This window comes from Cuculus canorus, chromosome 1 (genome assembly GCF_017976375.1).
Source record: "Cuculus canorus isolate bCucCan1 chromosome 1, bCucCan1.pri, whole genome shotgun sequence".
NCBI lineage: Eukaryota > Metazoa > Chordata > Aves > Cuculiformes > Cuculidae > Cuculus > Cuculus canorus.
In genome coordinates this window covers 115,332,016-115,355,390 of record NC_071401.1, presented here as the reverse complement: position 1 = coordinate 115,355,390, position 23,375 = coordinate 115,332,016, and the positions used below count along the sequence as shown (strand labels likewise).

At 40.4% G+C, this 23,375-nt stretch overlaps 1 protein-coding gene across 16 annotated transcripts in view; it reads left to right on the top strand.

Moving 5' to 3' along the window:
• Positions 1-23,375, top strand: part of BBX (BBX high mobility group box domain containing) — a 155,067-nt gene that overhangs the window by 37,955 nt on the left and 93,737 nt on the right. For 4 of the 16 annotated variants that reach the window (XM_054068670.1, XM_054068694.1, XM_054068721.1 and 1 more), the window contains one exon: positions 2,026-2,112. The exons of the other annotated variants lie outside the window; for them this stretch is intronic. The gene's annotated coding sequence lies outside the window, so the exon portion shown is untranslated. The remainder of the gene's footprint in view (positions 1-2,025; positions 2,113-23,375) is intronic. 16 annotated transcript variants of the gene reach the window in all.

Sequence of the window (23,375 nt, the reverse complement as noted above, 5' to 3'; positions counted from 1 at the left end):
TGCAGTCACCAAAGGTAGCCTGGGACCTGGAAAGGCTGAAGGCGAAGGCCTGGATCTTGTTTGTCCGTGCCAGGAAGTGAAGACCATCAGGCCCTAAAGAGGGATAGAGAGGGAGGTGTGCTACTGTCTCCAGCTCAGTCTGGATTTGACTGCAAACTGAGTATGGACACGCTTTGAAACACTGTCAGAAAGTGAACAAGGCACAGTGAATTTCAAAGGAGTCATGAAATGCTTTTTAAAAGTTGCTAGGTTTCATAGTCTTCTGGAATGGGATCTTCGAAGTGTGAGTTAAAGACATGCTGCAGGTTCCTGTAGTGAGCATACAACAGAAAATACATGAAAGAAGTGGCAAAGATAAATTGGATTAATTGGTGAGCTTGCTTCTCTTTTCCTTCTTCCTGTCAGTACTAGTATAGAGGACATCAGACAGGATTTTTGAAAGTGTAAGAACTTGGCCTGAATGGATTTACTGTTTTGTTTTCTTTTGGACCTGTGTCCCCTTTGGGCCCTCCAGTACAAAATACCTGCAACTCTTGCCATGCAAAGCTAATGAGGCAAAACATTCAGACCTGAAAGAAAGACAGACAAGTGCCTAAGAAAGAATACTCTCTGTGCTTACCTCCATGTTCTCATTTAGAAAAACTATAAACGCATAGAGATTGTCTGCTTTTGGCTGAGAGAGATAGGTCAGATCCTGGCTGTGTGAGTGTTGGTAAGATCAATTGACATGCTATTTTTTGTTGAGTTTTTATTCTTCTTTTGAAACAACTACTCATGGTTCCTATGGTAGTCAGTCTGCCTTGCCTTCTGACTTTTTTACTTTATCTTGATACTTTGTTTTCCAAGCTCACCTTTGTTTAGAATGTTATGTATCACTCATTTTAGGTGGGTTTTTGTTATTCCATCCTAATGAAATGAACAAACCTCACTCCTGAGGAACGTGGAGAAAGCATGGGAAGTGGCAGATGTAGCCTGACTCTTGCAGAGCCCAGGAGGGCAGGCAAGGGAGTCCTGCGCTGCGGGAGCAGAATTGGCTCTCCTTCGGGAAGCCAGCCCATGAGGGAGCCAGCTCCCATGCCTTGCTGACCTCTTGGAAGGGGGAACCTTGGTGAGGCTAGCGTATGCCTGTGGGAGAGAGGATTCAGGCAAAGCAGGAGATGCTGTTATCAAGTTAAAGCCTAGTTTGGGGTTGGTTTGAATTTTAGCCTGGAAGGCCTCGTGGTTCTTGAAGCTGTTTTCCTAAAAAATCCCACGTCTCTCTTTTTTTTTTTTTTTTTTTTTAATAACTAAATCAAAGGAAGTTAGTTATGCACAAAGTATGGCAGTTCAATCTTTTAGAAGATACCATCATCTGTTGTTTTTAACGCACAATAAGAGTTTCCTCCAGTTGCAAGAGCAGGGGCATTGAACCCATCCTGTGTTTTTACAAACGGGCTCACATGCAAAAGCAGACTCAGCAGCGCGGTGCCTGCGGGCAGTCCTCACCCGGCCCAGGGCGAGCGGAGAAGTGTCCAAGGGCACTTTGGGACTGGGGTCCAGTGGTGCCAGTGCGGAGGAAGACATGGATGGGAAGCCCCTTGCGCAGGGCCGGCTACCTGTGCAATGAGTGCTGCTGAGTGGGGCGCGTGCTGGCACTGACGTCGGCCTGTGCGCTGGGGGAGGGGGCGGGGGGACATCCGTGTGTGTGGGGAAGGGGGGTGTTGTTGGTGTCTGTGTTAGCTGTAATGCTGGTATTTCAGTAATGCAGTGGTATTTGGCCATACTGCCAAACCGAAGCTATAAGCAGTGAGTCTTTGCTCCACTTTTCCTCGCTCCTTGCCTCTGCTCCGCCCCGTCCGTGCTCCTCGCGCTGCTGAGATCAGCTTCCTGCTTTTCATTTTCCTCAAGACGCTGTTACTCCTCCCATGAAAGAGTTATTTTAATCAGTCTGGAGTTAATTTTTATGGGTGGCTGCAGGCTTTTTTTCTGACAAGCTGACACACCAAGCTGGAAAAGCAGTATCATGGTGATTTTGTTCTGTTGCAGCGAACCAGAGCTGTAGGCAGAATGGTAGACTGCTGCACCGAAAACATTTCTGTGCCAGCTCTGTGACCGTGGAAGGAGAAGGAGGAGGTGAGTGCCGGTTTTGTGTCGCGTAGGTTCAGGGAGTTGTTGGAGGTGGAACCAGGAGTCACAACCTACCCTGTCTCAATAACAAGAAGTGAGCAATTATGTTGTTATGCTCCCTGATTAGATGCTTTTGCTCACACTAATACTGTGATAGAGTATATTCAGGAAATGATAGACGTTGCTACAGCAAAGAATTGTAGTCAATGAAAGTTTTTAGTGTGTAAATTTGGTTTTCTTTCATAGAAAAGCGTAGATAGATATAGCACAAATGTAGCACTAAAGGACAGCTAATAAAGGTGAGGTTCACTCCAAACAACTCGTAATAGCAAAAATACTCATGTAGTTTCAGAACTTTCAGATAGATTTAATAATGCCAGAAAGAGACTTTACAGTGATTTAGTAATAACTGTGAGTCTAGAATAATGTGATGTATATAAGGGAATGACAGGATTCTTTAATGTGTGGAAATATAGATGGGGAACACCAAAAAGTTTTTACAACTTTTTACAGCTGCTGAGCATCTCTTAGGATAGAAGCCACGTTGGCTGACAGAGCAGATTGTTTGGAAAAATATCTCAGTAGCAGCAAATAGGCATCTTGAATAGAACGGTGTCTTCTTACACTGTTGTGATTTTTTAAATTTTTTTTCTTTATGGAGTGAAGGATGTAAATACCACAAGTTCATTAACCAACTTTCAGCTTTTTAAACAGGTGAACATCTGTATATCTTCTAATGGAGCTCTAAAATAATTAATACATAACCAGTGGCAGGTTGCTACTTACTTTGTGTTGTGATATCCTTCTTTTGCTGCCTTCTCATTACTGCCTGTTGATAGTCGAATTAATGGGATGATGTTGTTCATTCTGACTGGTGTGCCGTGAGTGATTTTTGCAGAGGACTCTTCCTAAGAAGCCACTCAAAGCATAGCTGTGATAGGCCAACTGGCCATTGGATGCTACTGTCACTGCTACAGGACACTGCTGCAGGTCTGAGTTGCTGCTAGGTGTTAAGGGACGGTAGGAAGAGTTCGATGATCTTGTCCAGGATCATAGGAGACGTGATGTGTTCCAGTCTCTGAGACCTGACCAGAATTGTTTGTGCTCTTGATCCAGACTAGAGTGCGCACATTGAGTAGCTGTTTGCTGTGATGCCAAGTTGAATTTATTGGTTCAGCTATAAAATGAAACTAATTTAGTCTTTCATCAGTTGCAGGAGTGGGGGATGCTTCTCTTGCAGTGAAGTTCCATAGTAACTGTGCTGAAGGCATTTGTGGGGAGAGTTTGATTTCAAAGTTTGATGCATTTTTATTAAAAATGAGAGGAACTGTAAATTAGAAACTGGGTTTTGATTTATTTGTGGTAACATTTTTGGGCATGACTGACTTTTACTCACGTTCTGCCAGCTGAGAAACTTTGCATCACTGAGAACATGTGCATGATGTTAAGCATCAAGCCAAACAGCTACTGGACTTCTGTGCAGATTTATTCATTTTGTACCTATTTTCAAAATTTTCATTCAGATTGATAGGAGACCGCTGTAAAAAATCCAGCCTGTTAGTAGGGTCAAGCATTCCTACCTTAGAATATACAGTACGCTAGAAGTTACAGTGTGTAATTTGAACTACAGCTCCCTGACAAAGAGGTGAGTGAGACTTACTTGACAGAGGTAATGATGAAGCACCATGTTTAAATGGCAGCACTGTCACTGAAAGAAACAGTCCCAGTCTCAGACGCTTGCATCCTACTCTGTGCTAGTGGTTTTGCAGTTGTGTAATGGACTGGAGTGGAGGACTGATCATAGCGACAATTAATGGGTTTTAGGAGCTTAACTCTTTCTGTCTGTTAAAGATAGAACTGAAAACCACTAGGTGCATCGTACAGTGTGTCATGAATCAGACTGGACAACTGAGCAGCTCTGCTTCAAAAAAGGGGTCCAGGAGTGTGGGGAATAGAAGCAGGAAAGGGGCCAGGACTGGTTTTGGCTTCAGAGCTGGCTTATGCTTGTCAAGGGCAGGTTAAGTGAAATGCAAGACAAAGATGTATCTCCGGAAATAGACAGCTGTTGTCAATATTTCTTCTACGGGGAACTTACATGCATCTCTTAAACATGATTTTGTAGTCTGGATAGCTTCCAGTGCAGATAGCATCAGTTAGTTACTGGTGCTGAAGATAACATGTCTTAGTGGTGATGTTGCTTTTATCTTTCTCCTGTGATCCTTTCTGAAGTAGGTGCTGCCTTGCATGGCTTTCCTTTGTGTGGCCCAGCATAGCATGCTACATGTTCTTAAACTGTTCTTAAAAATTGCGGGGGACTTTCAGAGAGTGTGTTGGTAGGTAATTTTAGCAAGTAGCTCTATCTGGATGCAGAATACTGGTTTACTTCAAATGCAAGGTGCTGTGAATTGTTCATGTGACCAGTTACTCTCAGATTTTGGCTGATGGTGGAATATCTCAAAAAGAGAAGGTAACTTCTCCTCCAACAGCCAGTAAGAAGAATACATATTTGTGGCCAGTACTTTAGTATATTTTTGCTTGTTTTTTTTAAATAGCAGGGTGGTTGTTGCTTGTGTGTGATTTGTGGAGTTTGGGAAGTTTTGTTAGTGGTTTTCAAGCTTTTGTTATATGTTAGGTGCTGGCAGAAAGCAGCAACAAATATTTCTATATGAATTCCCTGGGGCTGTGTTTTGGCTAGAGTAGTGGAGTGTTGCATCCCAAGATAAAGATCCTTTTTTGAGATTTGCTAGTGTAGACCCGTGCATTTGTTTAGGGCCTTTTTATTCTATGTGAGACTCCTTGAAAGTAGAAAAATACGTGCTAGTGGATTTTGACAAGGGATTAAAAGATCAATGTTTTCTTTTCTCAGAAGTTGTTCAGGTAGTAGAGTTAAGAGTTGAAAATATCATCTCTGCTGCCTCCCTTGCCCTACCAAAGTAAATTGAAAACCCGTTGCAAAATGTGGCACGTTAACTCTTCAGATTTTTGAATAATTTTTTAGAGTACCATAAACTACGAAAAGAAATGAAAACTTCATTCAAAACAAAATGGTATTTGAGGGAGACAAATAAAAGGAGTGATAGTTTCAGTATGAGAAAGAAAACTTACTGAAGTGTTCTTATGAAGCTTGCACTGGATGGAATTCAGTTGTTTTTTATAAAGCCATAAGGATTGAAAGAACTGCCTAGAATTCCAAGCATAAAAGAAAATACACACATACGTGTGTGTGTGTGTGTGTGTGTGTATAAAAAAAATCGTGTGTGTATATATATATATATATATAAAAAAATTGTCAGTTTAATTATATCTTTGTTTTGGAGGAAAAAATAAGTTTCTTCCCTTCCTGTAGATGGAAAAGCTAATTAATGAGAGTAAATCATAAGACTAATGCTTTCTTTGTTAGGCAAATTACAGCAAAATACAAGAGAACTAGCACCTCCAGTGCTGATGTAGCTGGACTGTGACCATGGTTCTGCAAATACACAGCTTCTGCTGGTGAGGGTGTGGAGTTACTGCCTCTGTTGCGGTACCTCTGACAGTGTTATCTCCACTCGCATGAACATGGTGTAATGGCAGCAGCATTCTCCGTGAACTTCTGTCCGGGATAGTACTGGGAGAGCCTTGCTGGGAAGTGCTGTCACAGATGTGGAGGGATGGAGCAAGGAGCTGGTGTGGTGTGCTGCCTCAGGACATGGTCTTCCCTGATGGTCAGCTAGCCTTAGTTGAAACCATGGCAGCATCTGAGATTTTTCAGATGTGAAACTTGAGTTTGGTGAGATAAGTTTTATGTGATGAGGGCTAATGCTTTACAAGGGATGTTTTTTTTCAAAAGCAATCCCAGAAGTTGCTACTGGAAAAACTTGTGCATTTCAGCTGAAGATAAGCAAGATCCTGTGCAGAGTAAAAATATTCAAAACGGATCTCTCTTCTTTCATTTATTAGATCCCTACTGTAAGATAAAGTGTTTTTTATGATATCGGGATACTTAAATTTAAGGGATATCTTTATGCAGATGTTCAAGCAAAATGTGTGTTTCCCAAACTAATTCAAAAGTGAAACTGTCTGTAAGAGAAGTGAAAATAATTTAATGGAGTTTTCCTCTTCCAGCTGGCTACAAGAATGTATGTTTTTTAAGTTTGAAATTATAGTAATGTAGCTTAAGTGTTCCATACTGGGCTAAATTTCTTTTTGTGACTGATAGTGCCCCTTGAAGCTTGTTAGCATGTGGAGTAACTCAGAAATAGCAATTGGGTGTATAAACGCATGGGTAAAAGTGCTAGCAAATTCCATATGGGCCTGTGCGCATTGACAAAATCTCAGTCAGCAGTAATACATCCTGTGTTGGTGGAACTCATTGAAGAAGCAGGTTTTTGTTAGTCAGGGCCAATAAAGAGTTCCTAGATTTAAGCTGTTTCCTCCCTCTTCAAGGCCGCAAGAAGGCAGCCAGCTAGCCAAGCCCCATTTGAAAAAGGCTATGACATATTCTAATAACACAACTGAGGCTTTCCCAGCTACAGGGTCTGACAAAAAAAATGAGGCTACTCCTACAGCTTGGGAGCCAAGAGTTGGAGGGGAGGACAAGGAGATGGTTATAGAACATGTTCTAGCCTGTCACAGTGAGGCGAGGCTCAAGTTGATCGCTTCACTCAGTATAAGTGAACACAAGTTCGAATACAGATGTTTTCTTACCCTCACTTGGAAAATGTTGGTATTCAAGAATGAACAGTGAGTTTGCATCAAGACAACACACCAGCCCACAACGCTTTGTCTATGAAGCAGTTTTTGGCTATTAGCTGCCTCTCCCCAGAGCACTTGAGTCAATGGTTGAAGTAACCTGTTTTTTGTCAGTGTAAGATGTGAAAGCAAACACGATGAAGATCCTCAGCAGCCTTTCAGAAGATGATCTGTGGAATTGCTTGGAACGTTGGCAGCATCATATGCAGCTGTGTGTCAACTCAAAAGGGTACTGTTTTGAAGGTGATCCTAGTTGGTTCGTTAAATAAAAAGTGTTACAGGCACAGTCTCAAGGGTTCTTTTTGTGTTGGACCTTGTGTGTTGTTATTAATGGTTTATTCAAAATGATCACAGGAATAAGACTGTGATAGATGCCTTCTAAATCATATGCTGGGCTTTCACTGAGTGTCTGACTCAGAGTCTCTGGCAGGTTCCACTAAGCTGTATGAATTCTGAATCTCCAGCTACAAGTGTTTGCTGCAGGTACGGACATCTGCTCACTGGTGGATGTCTAGTGAGACAAGGAATCCAAATTGCTGTGTTGGTGAAGTGATGGTTAGGCAGAGGAAAAAGTTACTTTCTGGATGAGCTTTCAGAATAAGTGATCATATTTAAAATATTGCCAGCAATTTACACTGTTGCTCCTGATTAAATTTCTTGCTGTGTATGTTGACAAATGTGAATAAAGGCAGATAAATTTTTTGCTACTGGCACTTCTGAGAGAAGTATTTCAGCTTGTCCTGCAAGTCATAAGCTGAGGAATGACGGGAGGGGCAGGGTCCTTAGAGAAAAAGCATCTTCAGTTGACTAGTACTGTTGAAGTGTTTTCTGCTGAGTACTTAAGGTGCAAAAAGAGGCTGTCTTCAGATGCTAAAGCTTCAGTCAGTAATGTGTTTGCTTTAAGATGGTTAAGTCTCCTTGAGTTATACTTGGAAATAATTCTGTAGAATTGCGCCATCTCTGGAAGATGAGTATAATGTGCTCCCTTAGTGCAATATGTCAAGGGGGCCCATTACCCATTACCCATCTAACTACCATCCTGGGTAGTCTGTGATAAGACGTTTAAGAAAGACAAATCATAGCTCTCTTCTGGGGTCATAAAAGCCTGATCAACACAATAAACCTGTCAATAGGAAATCTGTGAGCCCAGGTATTTTCAGTACTAACAAAATACAGTCATGCTTTGGCTGATCTGCATATTAAGAAGCAGTAGAAGCTCCAGAAGGAGCTTCACATTTTAGTTTCAGTGCACAAAGGTAGGCAAATATATTAGGAGTGGCAATGATATTTTGCAATTTCTTGTGTTTTTATTCTACTCTGCCATGTTTTGTTTTTTTCTGCATAGCTGCTTTGCAAACCAGCCTACTATGTGGTGTTTGTTTTTATCTTGCATATACCTGCAAAAATGTATAGGTACATACAGACATAAACACATATGTCTCTGTGTGTGTATGTATATATATATGTACTATAGAAAGTGTGTCAGTCTTGTAATAGCAGGACAAAGTAGGCTTGAGTGACTATTATCTCTCCTTATTGACTCTGCAGTTTCCAAAAGCATGGTGTGAGACAGGGCAGTGTGACTTGGCCTGACATAGTATAAATCAGTAGCTTTATGCAACTATCTACTACTCATTTAATCAGTGAAATTTTTGGCATATTGTTTTAGAACAGTAGCAAACTCAGTCTTTGATTGCCCTTTTCAAAGAGGATCTTACAAGTAAAGTACATAAATAAAATTAAGAAATAAAATTAGAATGAATTGCATTTGTGTGCAAGTTTTAAAAAAGTGGCTGAACTCTTCATATGATGATGGCCAGTTAAAACTGCAGAATATCAATACTACTTTTATTGACAACACGAATTTGGGCTGTTTAAACACTAGAAAAGTAGATCTGGGGTGTGCTTGTACAAACCTCTGAGTGCTGCAGAACTGTTTTGTAAGTTCCAGACACCTCCATGACTGGGCCACTCAGCACTGAGTGCCAGGAAACAGCTCTTAATGAACGACTGGCCTAAAAGGGTAAGGTGCTCCTCACCGTACAGAAACAGATGTCCTTTAGACCTAGTCTTTCTCAGTGTCCTCCGTGTAGGGTAGATCTAACCAATACCTAATCTGCTAGACCTGTGAACATGAAAGGTGAAGCTGTTGCCTACTGAGATCAGAGAGTGACTGAGGTAAATACTAGCTTTAAAACTTCACTTAGCTGCTGCTCATGCCATACCATTTTGAATGAACCTTCTCTATTTAACTCTGACATTAAGGCTTGCAAGGCTCATTTTCTTTCACCTGATGGTATAGTTCTGGTACCACATTTTTCCACCTTCAGCTGCAGCTTGGAATGGGTCGGAGCTCCTTAACAATACCATACTGGTAATTTGCACTTTTATAGCACTTTTCACTTCAATTACCCAAGTGATTTATAGGATTGATGAAGGAAGATAGGTGACACCTTTCTGTCTGAGGTGATGAAGGCAGATAGAGGCTCTGAGTCACAGGGAGGTTGAGTATGAATTTAAGGAAGTCTTTTGACTCATCCAGGAAAGGTCTGAAGAACCTATAGTTCCTGATTTTTGGGGGTGGGTGGGATGGGCTACTGCTGCTGAGATTAAATTATAAGATGTTAAACCACTTAAGTTGCGTGTTCATGTGAGAGAGAAAAAATTGGAGGTTGGGAAGGATATTTAACACCTGATGCTCACTGCATTAGATTCATCTCTGAGCAAATGTGTGAGAATTTAAGAAGACAAGATGTAAATAGCAATCTCTAGTCTGTAAAGGAGTAGCAGCACTTTCTTCCAGAGCGTGGCATTAGTATTGCAGCAAAGTGATTTCTGGAAACAAAATGAAACATAAGACAAATCTCGCTTTTTGATCAGGTGCCTGTAGTTCTGTCACTGAACAGGTGACACAAATTAACAGAGTAACAAAAAAAGAGGATCAGAATCTGAGTTTGTTTCAAAGTAAGGTGTTTATGTGGAAAATCAGTACTGATTTTTTACTTTTTTGTCTCTAAAATAGTTGAAATGACCATTCGATGAGGGGTGATGAATGCTTGAGACTTTCCAATAAAATTGTACTGCCTTAGATTTCTGGAGCTTACATGACTGGGAGTGTTAAACAGAAAACTTATAAAACATTACAAATTTCTATGAGGGTTAATAAGATTTTTATGGATATTAATGCTGCTTATCAAAGTTATTTTATATCATACTTGAAATACCTGTTTAACATATTGGAGTTCTTACTCAGTTTTGCATGTTATTGGGCAGATGGTTCTTCCATGACTGAGATACCTTGCCTGATGCTTTGTCCGAATGTATGCAGTGAGTTTGTGGTAGAGGAGGGATGAGAAGTAAGATTTGTTAGCTTTCTGTACTGCTGCTTTGCTCTTTAATCAGCGTGCAAGACTCACTTGACCTGGTGTTTTGTATATGTAGCAACGTTATGTAGAATATCTCTGCTCAACCCTGGAGAGGAACAGTGAGCAACATGAGGGCCAGAAACAACACAGCCATATCAACTCCTAAGCATGTTTAAGAAGGACAGAACATCATGGCATAGCTCCCAGGACGGTATAATGATTCAGATTCTTGACCTTCAGCTGAAGTGATACCAGTAGACTCTTATCAGAGCTGCTTGTGTTTTAAAGGGTTCAGAAAAACTTGTGTCCTGCCCTGAAAGCTGGACTGTAGGAGCTGGTGATCGTGCAGGAATTAGCTGTGGCCACTAGATGACTCTTTCAGCCTGCTGGTAGGTAAACTCGGAGCTGAAAAAAGCTATGGAGGAGAAGAGCTGGTATGGGAAAGAGAGAGCTGCTCTAGACGGGTTCTGTATCTCACAACTGCAGTGTTAGCATGGTTTTGAGTCTGAGTGGTAGTAGTTACAGGATAATATATCTCTGCACATCATTAATTTGTGGAGTTTGTTGATGTGTACTTTGAAGGCATTTGCAAAACAAAAGACCAGACCTCCTGAAGGTCAGGGTGGATTTACTGAGGCAATGAATATGAGAAGAAGCTAATCTTACGAGTTGTACTACTTGTTCACTAGAGTACAAGTGATACCTGGTTTTATATTGAGCTCTGCTGTTAAAACTCTTCTTTGCAATCTTGCAAAGAAGGAAAATGCTCAAAAAAACACCCCACACAGATCATCAGCAATATAATGCTATCTTTGCCTCTTCTTTGCATCTTGTAGATAGTTGGATAAATCCTGGTAAGCTAGACAATATTTGAACAGACTCTAATGAAATTAAGTCCAGGTAGAAATTTCTGCAAACTCCTTACAGATTTCACTGTGTACTCAGAGTCCGCTTACCCTACAATCCTTGGGGTTGAATAATCTTCCTGTAATTTAAAATGAGACAGCATAAATAATGCTTCGGCTTCATAAACATGTATTTGCCAATGCTTATACTAAGCATGTAGTCACTTTATCAAGATAATTAGATAATGAGAGGGTAACGATGGTTGCTCCGTGTGTTTCTCTGACATCCATTTTTATTTCTGAGGTGTAATAATGAATCATTAGTTGCCATTGAATATGAGCAGTTCCTGGTGCAAAGTGTGTGCTGGATGAAACAACAGTGCATATGGCTTATGGTATTTATTTTTTCAGAGTTGTTTTTGTCAGCCAAGGATCTCACAGAGGTGAGACTTGGCCTTGAGTTACAGCTTGATCTGTGAAGACTACGTTGTTCTTTGAAGTTGTAGTGTTTGAGCGCTTCAGAGTTCGTGATAAGCATAGCATTAGTCCTGTTTTTAAACTTAATACAAATTAAGAGTGTTGTGAATGCCCTCTCCCTGGGGGTGTTCAAGGCCAGGTTGGATGGGGCCTTGAGCAGCCTGGTCTGGTGGGAGGTGACCCTGTCCGTGGAAGGTGTCCCTGTCCATAGCAGGGGGGTTGGAACTGGATGATCTTTAAGGTCGCTTCCAAGCCAAACCGTTCAATGATTCTGTGATCTACTTTTAAGTAAGATTCAGACATAGCAGCCTTTCCACTTCTGTCATGGTTGGAAGTTTTCTTCAGCTAAAGTTTATCCTTTACTCTCTTAAATAACTCCAAACCCCTTCTAACTTAGCTTCCAAAAGTGTAATACTAGATTAATGTGAGTCTTTGCAAACCAGGACTAGAATTTTTCTTGACCCAAACCTATGTCCCTTTTAAGGGTTATGTTTACCATGGCAGCATGTTGGTCTGTAGTTATTTGGATGCGTCACAAAGATATGATACAGAAGTAGCTGTTACATCAGACTTCCAGTTACTTTCCATTTATGCACGTAGGATGCATATGTAATACATACAGTTCTTTATGTATATGCAAGCATCCCCTTTCTCTCATTCACTCTCTCGCTTTCAAAATACACATACCTTTACAGCATGCACAGATATCCTTCCCTTCCTCCCTACTTACTTTTCTGCCCTGAGACCCCATACCGCTGGGCCGAGGCCAATGGCATGAGATTTAACAAAGCCAAATGCCAGGTCCTGCACTTGGGGCACAACAGCCCTATGCAGTGCTACAGACTGGGGGAAGAGTGGCTAGAAAGCTGCACAGAAGAGAAGGACCTGGGGGTGCTGGTTGACAGCCGACTGAACATGAGCCAGCAGTGTGCCCAGGTGGCAAAGAAGGCCAATGGCATCTTGGCTTGTATCAGAAACGGTGTGACCAGCAGTTCCAGAGAGATTATTCTCCCTCTGTACTCGGCACTGGTGAGACCGCACCTTGAGTACTGTGTTCAGTTCTAGGCCCCTCTCCACAAGAAGGATGTTGAGGCTCTGGAGCGTGTCCAGAGAAGCTGGTGAGGGGGGTGGAGAACAAGTCTTATGAAGAGCAGCTGAGAGAGCTGGGATTGTTTATCCTGGAGAAGAGGAGGCTGAGGGGAGACCTTATTACTCTCTACAACTACCTGAAAGGAGGTTGTGGAGAGGAGGGAGCTGGCCTCTTCTCCCAAGGGACTGAGGACAAGACAAGGGGGAATGGCCTGAAGCTCTGCCGGGGGAGGTTCAGGCTGGATATCAGAAAAAAAATTTCACAGAAAGAGTCATTGGGCACTGGCAGAGGCTGCCCAGGGAGGTGGTCAAGTCACCTTCCCTGGAGGTGTTTAAGGAACGGGTGGATGAAGTGCTTAAGGACATGGTTTAGGGAGTGTTAGGAATGGTTGGACTCGATGATCCAGTGGGTCCTTTCCAGCCTGGTGATTCTAGAGTCTATGATTCTATGATTTGTGAATTTAAAAGCCATGCTATAGCAATTTCATACTGATCTAAAGGAAAACTGCATGACACGTAATTTAAAATTAGACTAAGGATTTGTAAATGAAATATGATAAAACTGATGAGGAGAAATATTGAAATAAGGAAGCTGGATTTTTGCATTTGCTTAAATTGTTTCCATCCTTCTTGCTTCTGCTTCGTTATTTTATTTGTTACACTGAATGTTCTGTATAATTTGCTCTCTGAGATTTCTATGGTTCTATCTATTTACTGAAAAGACAGTTCTAAGGAGATCCTTTGCCTTGTTTAATTTAGAGGTCAAGGAGGCTCAGGGGCAAGGCTAGGGAGGAAGCTGTTCACCATCTATTTAAACTTAGTTGTTTTGGGTGAATTCAGTGCTTTAATCTCTTACGTGCGGCAAGAGAAGTAAAATTATTACTAGTAATCATGCTGTAGCATGTTAATACCAGACTAGTAAAATATAAAAAAATTACAGGAAATAAAAAAATATCTCTAATCCTGTAGTTCCCATTAACTTCTCGTTCTTAAGTGTTTTATTGTTGAATTTATGCTACTTTTCCTGCTGCTGTCAGCGATAGTTGTAGATATGAATAGAAGGCAGCATGTAGCGTGGATCAAAGTGAAGTGAATGAGCTGAATTGGAAATTTACCATGCCTGAACTAATCTGGCAGTGGAAATGACATGAGCGGCTTAATTTTATTTAAAACTATGCAAAGGGAGAGGCATTCCTATGCATGCATGTGTGCCAGTCCTATCTCCCCCAGCCTCTGCCAGGCCCCTCCTTTCATTCTCCTGGGCCCCAAGTGATGTGCTGGGATGTGTACAGGTTATCAGCTATGAGGGCTTCTGGTATTTCAGGCAATGAGTTGGGCTGCTGCAGCAATTGAGGCACAAGTGATGGTGGTATATTTTATGTTCAACTTCCTCTCTCAGATGGCTAAATTGAATCAAGCATCAGTACTCATAGCAGCAGGGAAGAGGCTGAGTGTGGTGCCATCATCCCTCTGCAGACCTCTAGCTCATGGGACTCGGCTTGCCTCACTATCTTTCTGCTTCTTCCTTGTTCATTGATGGTAATGTGGTGATAGAATAGCCAGTCCCTTTGATATGTCTTTGTTCCAACTCTCAGCATAGTAAATTTTCAGGATGGTCAGTTGGCATACTTCATAAGGTTATATCTTGTTACGCAGAGACCCATGGAAGGGTGTACTAAGAACAACTGGGCTGAGAGAGATAATGAGGATTGCATTGTGTTTGTTTAGGAAAAAAAAACACCACAAAATGAACTCCTTCAGAGTCTCAGAAAGTTTTGAATGAAGAGGAGGGTTTTGTTTGAGACAAGATTGTACAGTGGTTTTACTTACACGAGTGATTGGATTTAGGATTAAGAAGTAAAGTTTCAGATATTTCTTACCTGCTTCCAACAGCTTTCCCCCTCAAATACAGTCATTTGATTATGAAGTAAGATTTAATTGTAAACTTGAAATCCTGTTGAGAACTATCTGCGGATGTCTTTGAAGAAGTTTGCCTATTTCATTTATATATTGGATTAGATAACTGTAAACTGAATGTGTTCTAAAACAAGAGCTCCTAAAACTTTTAATTGGTCCTGCAAATATTGGTCCAGCATATTTTCATGCCTTGACCTTGTATTTTGCAAAGTTCTGTGCCTATATTACTATTGACTGAAGCGCAGATAACGTTGCATTAGCGCTTTCATGACGTTCCTGACAACTGGACTCTTTCCCAGCATCAGTTTTAGAAGACAGGTTTCGTTTCGAGTGCCAATATTGACACAGTTCTGAGACGAGAGTATTTAGCGTTCATTCTGAAGAGGGTATGTTCTTTGATGTGCATCCAGAAAATTGTTTGGTGTGGGTGGCATTTCTATTATACATAGGCAAGGGGGTTCCTTCTAGGATTAGATTTCCTCATCCTCCCAAAGCTGCTTTAAGATGAATGCTTTTTGTACTGCTGAGAATTGGATTTGGCATAAAAGCCTGTTCCAGTGCATTGTGTAGCAACTGTCTAGGCCACCCTACAGTGCATAGAAAGTCCTTCTGAAGCAGGGTGACCAAACTACTTCCATCTTCTTTACCCTTCCTGGCCCTCAGAACTGGAAACCTATGGGGAAAAGAGTGCTGAAATACTTAAACAGCAGTTCTTAGAACTGATAGGATGATACTGGTGCTAATTCCACTGGTTTATTGAGAACCGTTTGACATTAGTCATTTCAGTCTGTCCCCTTCCAGCATAGTATTTCCAGGTAGTTTGCAACTAAAGAATCTACCACCAATAAATACATCATGCTGGACACATTTGCTTTTTGCATGTGCACTAAGTAAGATAAAGAATCTTCGTGTATTTAAAAAAGCTTGGTTCCTTAATTAAGATTGCATCAGAAACTCTGCATGAGGTGGTGCTAGAGACCTCTAGCATCTCACACTAACCAAGCTGGCAGCTAGGAGTTGTTCTCAAGCAGTTGAAAGTTGTAAATTTAGTTTCCAAACAGATGAACTGTTCATAGCAGGGCTTTTATAGCCTGAGATGAGCTGCAGCAGATCCTGAGTGGAAGTGGAGTTCTCATGCTAACTAGTTAATACTTAATTCGGAATTTCTAAATAAGTTTCTGTTACTCCCTCTAAGATGTGCAAGAGCAGCGAGCCAGACTTCAAATACAATTCTTGATGTTTATTTGTATGTAATAGCCATTACATCTGTGTTATTGACAGGTTATCTCATGATATATTTTTGCATCAAGCACTTTCATTAAAGTTGATAGAGGTCTGTAATGCATCAGTTTCTGACAGAGTACAGAGCAAGTTCTGTAGATGTGATTGCACAAACCAGATAAGTGTTATTCATTTGAGAAAGAAAACCAAAACTAAACCCAAACAACAAAACCCAACAATCCTAGATTCAATATGCATAATTTTGTGTATGCAACAGTTGTGCAGTCATCTTGGCATTCTGCTGTTGACTATCCATATTGCTAGAATGGGTAATAAATACTGAATAGTGTTCTTCGCACTGTATTGTTGTTGTATTGTTTTTTCACAACTGAATCTTACTGCAAATACTTTATAAATATGCTAGTAATAAATTCATTATTATGGAAGGAACAACTAAATTACATTTATGCTATGTTGGACACTCAAAGTATGCTTTTTTTAGTGTAATACATATGTACATGTATAGATCGGGCATAATATGTAAAGCCAGCTGGAAGCTTCCAGAGTTGTCTTGATGCCACTTTTTCCTTTGCTGGTATAGGCACAAGGAGTGGAACTCGAGGTTTGAGAGGGATTTTCCAAAAAGCATGAAAATCCTCATGATCATTTACTTTGTTTCCCAACAAATTTTTATGAAAACCTTCAATTTTTTATTAAAAATTGTTTAAATAATAACTAGATATCTGTGGTCTTTCCTCCTACCCCTGTACAAACTGTTTTAGTTGACCACTATAAGGTCTGTAACTGCACGATTACATAGCACTGGGGAACAAAGAAGCATACCATGCTGTTGAGCAAATACAGTCTACAAATACAAGTTAATGGTTAACTACGCTTAAGTCTGGAAATGATCATATAGTAATTACAGTTAATTATGGGATGATAGAAGTGCAGTGCTGTGTGATAGCCACATTGTAACTTCAAAATGGGATGTTAGGAAAAGGGTTTGAGTATTACCATGTCATCATAAGACTGATATCCTGTTCTTCAGCATAAAATCACAGAAGAGCCTTCATGGCCAAGTCTGGTGTTAAGATGCAGGTTCATCTGCTTCTGTAGAAGTTCCATGTATGTACCTCTAAAGAAAAATTAATTGGTTCCTGCTATAACTGCAGTGATAACAACTTGTCCATCTGTGCAGTTTGCTGCTTGTGCTTGGCCCCAAGCAGCATGTAGCACAGAGGTAATATTTCCTGATGCATTTTTGGAACTACTGCCTGTCCCTGTTAGAGTTGCCTGTAGGCAACTCCTAGCATGATACATTTTGTGCATATCTCTTGGCTGTGTATCAAGGTGTGATATTTAAGAATGCACTGTGTTCCCCTGTGACTCTCCTTCTCTTCTGGGGCAGTCTCTGAAATTTTCTTTTTTGTAATAGTACTAATAATTTTTATTGTTATTGCACCTTCTCCTGAAAGGTTCTGTGAAAAACATTTTAGTTCATGTGAAAGGGACTCCTGTGTGCAGCCCATCTCATCACAGCTTCACAAGGTCAATATGAGTGCTGCAATGAGTGATGGCTCCAAGGCTACAGCTCTAAAGTCTTAATTTTGGGAATATTTACACTTAAGCATAATTTCTTCACCAAAGCTCCTTTCTGTTGACCCCAAGGATTACACGTGTATTTGAAATGGAGCCCAAATGTAAGCACTCATAAGTTGGTGACCACAGAAGGGGGAGGCACTATGTAAATGCACTGCTGCAAAGAGTAGTGTTCATTTTCCTTCCCCCAGGGTATTGATTGACCATCGAGGTGTTTCTGCCCGGCCTCCAGCTAGTACTCCAGAAGAGTGGACATCTTCTGGGGGTCCACTGGCATATCTGCCAGCTGCTGGGGAGAGGTCTCGGGTTCACTAGCACTTCTGACATGCTTACAGGCACCTAAGGCCTATTTTTAGGCAACAGCATCCCATCCTAAGTAGCATGCCTCTATTTCAGGATATTGAAATCTTTACTGAACAGGCAAAATTGAGGTAAAGGTACTGCCTCATAGACTTTAAAAAGTGGCATTTCTTAATAAAATGCAATATTTACTGAAATTGTTGTCAAGGTCATCAGCAACTGCTGTATCAATCTCTCCAAGCAGTCATGATTATTCTGGGTGGTTTTCTTTAATATACCGGGAATGCTCATGATGTTGGAAGATGTAGTAAGGAAAAGGAACAGGACTGATGAATTACAGTGGTTAAGTTGATATGTGTGTGGTATTGATGGAGGAGAGAAAACATTGTCCTTTAGCCCATTCACTTTGCTTCAGTTCTCTGTCAGCCTTCCAGTTAATAATGTTGTTGAAGAAACAGCTCTGTGGTATCTGTAAATGGCTTTTATGAGAACAGGAGAAAGTATCCCTGGGATATTCCCTGGGAACAGGCTGCCCAGGGAGGTGGTTAAGGAACGGGTGGATGAAGTGCTTAGGGACGTGGTTTAAGGGAGTGTTAGGAATGGTTGGACTCAATGATTCAGTGGGTCCTTTCCAACCTGGTGATTCTGTGACTCTATGATTCTATTTGTATAGATGCTTTCTGTACTTACATATTAAAATAAATACTTCTATCTCTAAGTGACTGCACAAAGCAATTAAGTACTCAAGACATCAGCATATCTTTTTTTATGTGGATTTTTTTTTTTCATGCTTTTTAAGATGGAATTGTTTTTCAAGTGATTTGTAACTGACCACTCACTTATAATAAAACTTAGTTTGGGTAACTAATCATTCTTGAATTTGTTATATCATGAAAGGCTACTCCTGCAGTGAATTTAAAGCCAGAAACAAATGTGTGATTTGGCAATGGAGAATAATAATCCCTAACTGACACCTAATGCTGCTCATTACTACATTACTGAGATTCTTCACAGAGGAGTTAACTAGTGTTGTCCCTTGTTTTCCAGAAAGCTGGACTAGGATGGACATCCTGGGATGCCAGCTAGATAGAAACGACAGTAGAGTGCTCAACAGCTGCAGTACCCTGTCCAGTCTACCATAGCCTTTTGATTTTTACAGGAAAAGCCAGTTATGACCTGCCTCACTAAACATAACAAACTTAACTAATTAAGATCTAGAATTTGGGGAAGACTGTGGAGTGATACCTACTGAGAGAGTATGCTTCGTTAATGATTCCTGTGTAGGAAAGTTTCCCTCATAAAGCTGGCTTCTCAAAGGGATGGGCGCCACCACTTACCAACATCCAATCAGGTCCATTTTTGTGGTTCAAAATAGAAAAAGTTTTTGGGAAAGCCATGAGACCCAACATAGAGATATAAGCTGCTTGGCTGAGATAGATGTTCCTCCATCCCAGCATCCTTTTTTTTATTTAATTGTACCCAAATTTATGTGAGAGCTGCCTTGAAAGCTGAGCTGTTACCTCTTCCGCATATTTCCATGGACCAGAAGGGGAAGGAAAGCACTGAAAATGTAACTGAAAGCACATTTGGCTGTAAATTATCAAAGATTGCAGAACATGTCAAATCTATGCATTTATAGCAAGTTCATGTCATCTCTCTGTAAAACTTGGTGACATGGTATAGTTTTAATGTTGTATTCTTGAGATAAACAGCAAAAGCAGCTAGGATTTTTGTTTTACCTTGAAGAGTACAGCTTTGTTCTAAAAGTCTTCTGTTTTTAAATACGTCTTTGTGGACTTGTAGTAATGCTTAGAATTATCTTTACCTTCTTAATTTAAATGCAATGATTCCCATTTTGAGATGAAGTCAGACTGGGGAGGGGATTCGAATTCAGAAATCTTAAGTTGGTTGTTGTTCTTTAATAAGACCATTGGCTTTGTCAGAGGTGATATGCTGAAAATGTGAATACAAACATACCAGATATGTTTGGAAAAGAATCATTTTCCTGCCAGTTACCTTGGTTGTAACCTTTTTGGATATTTGTTAATCCTGCATCTCTCAGTGTGTATAGCCACTGGCTTTAATAGAAAGCCTGATGCGGGATATGCACACAGTGTTCTAAATACACACGACAGTGTGGGTAAATGTAGAGCTCATGAAGAAGCAGCCTTATCTAAACTATCTAGGAAAAAATATTTTTCATGCAGTTTATTTGTACGAATTTCTGTTCCTTTCCAGATTCTCAGAGTGTCTAGCATCTAAGTTTTTCACATTTTTTTTCCCACCGTAGGCCTTCTGTAGGAAGTCTGTCCCAACACTTTTGAGATTTTATTATTTTTGCACACCTGGAAATAAAAGACTGCAAAGCTGTTGGCTGGTGCTAGAACAGCATATTGGGGGCAAAATAATTTCTTCATGCTAAATTGCAGGGGGGTGTATATAAATATATATACTTTTAATATCTAGGCCCCCCTTTTAATATCTTTTATAATCTGACTGATCACAAAGTGTGAAAATAGAAGTAGCCATTCCAGTTGATTTTTTTTTAAATTGACAACCATAATGTAGGAGAAGGTATTTTAATGTCAAAGACGAGTTTGCTGCACTATGGTATTTGGGGTGGGGTGGGACTTTTTTGATTTGGTGGGGGATTTTTTTCTTTAAGGTCTTGATAAGTGAGAGAATTTAACCAAATTTTTTATATTTACTTTATTTCTTCTTATGCATCATTATTCAGTATATAATAGTGTTCTGTAGGATTAAGAAGAATTAACAGTCATTTTTTTCTCTGTACTGTACTGTTTTTCAGTCTCTTATAAAAGAACTCTTATTTTTTAATACTAAAGTCTGTCAGATGATTTTAAAAAAAACAATGGCAGAGATATTATCGTTAATTTTATTTCTTTCTGTTAGGAAGGCATATTCATGCTTTTCCAATGTATTTCTGGCATTAGAAGAGAATTGAATAAGGATAAGGATCCTGTTGAGCTGAACATAGCACAAATGTGCTTCGAAAGATAATTTGTACTCCCAAACACTAACCATCTAGAGTCATAGTTATTTTAGCTTATTAAATTGTGTGGTTGCAGTTCCAGATGTAGCAGTGCTGCAGTGATTTTGCACACCTGTCTGTCCATCTGTCCACTCCACCAAAATGCTTCTGCAAAATGGGAGATGTGGGCTAATTCGGGAAGCATGCCAGTGGGAGGTGGAAAAAAGTGCTCAGGAATGCCCGGTGAATTCAGCGTTATCATATGAAAGAGGCTTGTCAGGCTGCAGGCTAGTTGTACGATTTCTGTGACAAATCTGCTGAATGCAAAAGCTGGAAGAATGATAGGAATGCACATTGTTTGTCCTGCTCTACGGCTTGGGGTAGCAGAGTTAATTGGGTTTTTCCTGGGGTTTCACTGTGCTTGATAAAGTTAATTTTAGGCTTGATTCTGCCTTGTCTGGCAGCTGTCTTGTTGGGCTCTGTGTGGGAGAAAGGGAAACGGGTCACATGCACAGAAACTGGTCTTGCAGACTGAACCTGGCAGGTAGCTTTGGTGACGCAGGCTGCGATCTGTTTATCCGCTTGCCGTTCTGTTGGCTCGGCAGTGGTAATAGGACTAAGAACTAATAAAACTCTTTCTGTCCTTTAAGTGAGCACTGACAGAGGGATTATCAGCTGAGTCAGAAAGTGTCAGTTTTACGTCATGGCTTTTAGGAGTCTGTACTTAGGGAAAGTTTATTTACTACTAATGCAGTTTTGTGCGTTTATGCTTCCTCCTTTTTGTATGGTAAATAAGAGTTTCGGAGTGCAAAGTTTTTAATTTGGGACCATCCAGTTAAAATGTATGTAGTTAAAGAAATCCAGATGACATTTGGAAATACTATTGTTTAGAGTAATGAAGGAGTGAACATGTGTGTCTGCTGGAATTGAAATGTTCCTCATTACTACTGCTTGCAGAATTAAAGAGACATCGCTGTATTGACGTTCTTGCTCATAGGAAGACTGCATAATTTAACCACAAATAATATCTTGTGGAGTATAAAGAAGCAGTAGAACAGATATTTCAGAAAGCTTCTATTTCCTTGTTTTGCAGTCTCTTTATTTGTTCAGGTTATATATGTCTATTATAGTAAATAATGTTATATATATACACACACACTTATAGGTATGTCTTTTATATACTGCAGACTAATTAGGAGGCTTGAGAATTTCTCTACAAGTGCTGAGGTTATGGAAGTGAAATCTGAGCCCTTCCCAGTGTTTTTCCTCTAAGTTTCTTCATGATTCCATCAAACTCTGGGCAGGGAGTTTGCTTCATGCCCAACATTTTGCTATAGCAGCAGTCTAGGAGTTTCCATGCTGTCCTTTGGTATGCACTGGTCCTTCCTCAGCAGGTGAGGAGGGCAGTTTCAACTGCCTAAATAACTCTATTACAAATGAGTTGGGGTGTAATAACGAATATGGCTTGTAAGCTGCATTTCAGCTTCATCCTAAACTGAATGTCAGCTGAACCTTCTTATTCTAGCACAGAGGCAACCCCAACCATTGGAGGAAAACAAACAAACAAAAAACACCAACAAAATTAACAGGAAAAAAACAGGCATCCAAGAGCCATGGCTGCTTATCAGTGTGTCCTTGTTTTTCATTAAGTTGGACAAGGATGCTTTTTCAACATCATGGGTTTTAATTCCCATGTGTGCGATTTAGGTTTTTAAACATTCCTCTGCAGCTATGAGCTTTGTCATCTTTTCCTCTGAAGAAAAGCAGAAACCACTAGATTTCAAGAACTTGTGACATGCTAATGGGATGCTTGTACTATCTAACTTTCTGTATCTGTTTGCCTGAGTTGAAGATAGAATATGATCTTGAGGTATGGGAAGCTAGCTCCCCAAATACCATACAGCAAGCTATAAAGTTATCTAACCTCACAACATGGGTGGAGATGTTTCTGTTACCATTCCCAGGGTGGGCCTTCAGCCTTCCAAGTATATTCCGTCAAATGAAGAGGACCTGTAAGAGGATGAGGGTTCAGGAACCATTTCCTCAGTAATCTCCTGCAGGACACCTGAAGAAATAAATCATCCAATATTGCTTTAACATTCTTGGACTTAACCTGTAACTTAGGGTGGCCAAATGTCTGCTTTTGTGATAGTTACAATTTATGAAGAGATAATTTCCTTTTCTCCAACTGGTGCATCCTGAAATCAAACGTGCTTTGAAAACCCAATTCCTCTGATCTCCTTCTTTAGGTGTTTCCTTTCAGATCCTGAAAAAGAGCAAATCCCACTTGCAAGCCGGTGAGGGAGGTTTTGTGGAGCTCGTGGTTGTGTATGTTTGGGGGTTTTGTTTGTTTTGGGTTTATGTCATTTACTGTCTGTGCCTTACCTAGAGCAGTTTGCATGTCTTCAGCATTCCATACAGCCCCAGGCCTTCCTGTAAGATTCAGTTTTTTGTTTGTTGCCGTCCTTTAGCTAACCATGTGGCTTCCTTGATGCCAAATTAAAACTGATTGGATTGGCTAAGTTTTGTTCTTGATGAGAGCAAGCTTAATGAAATCCACTGGTCAACTTATCTCTATGGGGTGAATCCAGCCTTCTGACTTGCTTTTTTGTTTGTCCCACCTTATCTTACAAGCAGGAAACACCAGGATTCAAATGTTTTAATGCTCAGGGCAAGGAAGACAAAAGTGGGGAGTTAGTGCTTTAATATTACTCATTTTTGCATATTTTA